Genomic DNA, 1,749 nt, shown 5'->3' with positions numbered 1-1,749 from the left:
CATCCAGTGGTCATACAATGTAATAGGCACACAGCAATGACATATAGTATTTGTTGCTGATATAATACAAACCTTGTATGCTAACACCCCCACTCAACAACTACTATCTATGTCAATCCCATTTCTGATCTAAGATCCACAAATCTGGTTCTAGCTAGTGGCTTTGTAAAAGCATCAGCAATCATTTTTTCTGACTCACAATACACAAGTACAATCACTTTCTGATCAACTAAGTCATGAATGTAATGATGTCTGACATCGATGTGCTTGGTTCTTCCATTAATTTTCTCACTTGTTGCAAGCTTAATGCAAGCCTGATTGTCCTCAAATAAGACGGTAGGTTCTGATGTTGCTTCTCCAAGATCCTTGAGTAATTGCTGTAACCACACAACTTCTTGACTGGCATAAGCTGCAGATATGTATTCAGCTTCTGTAGAGGACAATGCCACTGACATCTGTTTCTTGCTGGACCATGATATAGGACTGTCTCCCAATTTTAATAAGTAACCACTTGTGGATTTGCGTGTGCTGTGATCACCTGCCCAATCGGAGTCCACATATCCCACGAGGTTTAAATCACCACTTGCTGACAGTTTCAAATTTAAGTCTTTTGTCTGTTTCAGATATCTCATAACTCTTTTGATCGCATTCCAGTCTCTTTGACGTGGTTTATCAACTCGCCTGCAAAGAAGAGACATGCTGACTGCAATGTCTGGACGTGTAGTGGTTGCAATATAGAGAAGTGCCCCCACTGCTTGTCTGTATTGTTCATTGGATGTGAGAAGATCATCTTCTCCTTCTAACTTTGGATAGACTGTATCCATAGGTGTGCTTGCTCCTTTCGCCTCTGTCATGTTGAATTGCTGAAGAATAGATTCAATTTTTGCACTCTGATTCAACAGGAAACTTCCATCTTTCTCACGCTGGATGTCAATTCCAAGATAATATGTCACTTCACCTAGGTCTTTAGTTTCAAAGTGCTTGTTGAGTACTCCTGTTAACTTTGCAATTTCATTGTCGTTTTTGTGAGCAATGATCAGGTCATCTACATAAATTAGCAGATACATCCACTCAGTGTCTACTTGTTTAGCATATAGGCACGGATCAGCTTTGCTTCTTGTAAATCCTTCATTTAGTAGAACTTGATTAATCTTCAGGTTCCATGCTCGAGCTGATTGTTTAAGGCCATAAAGAGATTTATTCAACTTGCAGACAAGATGCTCTTGTCCCTTTTTCAAATATCCTTCTGGCTGTGACATGTAAATTTCTTCTTCAATATCACCATTAAGAAAAGCTGTCTTAATATCGTGATGTTTCACAATCATTGTACGCATGGCAGCCACTGTCATTAGTGTTCTGAAAGTACTTTGTTTAGCAACTGGAGCAAAAGTAGCATCATAGTCCTCACCGAACTTCTGTGAGTAACCTTTAGCAACCAGCCTTGCCTTGTACCGACAGACTTTCCCTTCAGAGTTACATTTGGTTTAAAAAACCCATTTACATCCTATGGCATGTTTACCTTGAGGTAGCTCTGAAAGTGTCCATGTCTGGAGATCTTTGAGTGATGTCATTTCTTCATCAGCAGCTTTATTCCATACTTGTTTCTCATGCATTGGCAGTTTCTGCATCTCTTTCCATGAACCTGGTTCAGTTTGAACAGCTCTGCGAGCTATGTCAGATAAACGTTCAGCTGGAACACCTTTATTGATTCTGGTTGATTTTCTGACTGAAGGTATTTCTGGTTCAGTT

The 1,749-nt window shown here is 39.7% G+C and overlaps 1 pseudogene across 1 annotated transcript; it reads right to left on the bottom strand.

Annotated features, from left to right (window-relative positions):
* Positions 1-229: 229 nt before the first annotated feature.
* Positions 230-854, bottom strand: LOC309560901 (annotated as a pseudogene). Its single transcript has one exon. The product of its transcript is annotated as an uncharacterized misc_RNA (transcript).
* Between the last annotated feature and the right edge of the window lie 895 nt (positions 855-1,749).

This window comes from Pelophylax lessonae, assembly GCF_965119305.1.
Source record: "Pelophylax lessonae genome assembly, chromosome: 7".
Taxonomy (NCBI): Eukaryota; Metazoa; Chordata; class Amphibia; order Anura; family Ranidae; genus Pelophylax; species Pelophylax lessonae.
This window is presented reverse-complemented; position numbering and strand designations above follow the sequence as displayed.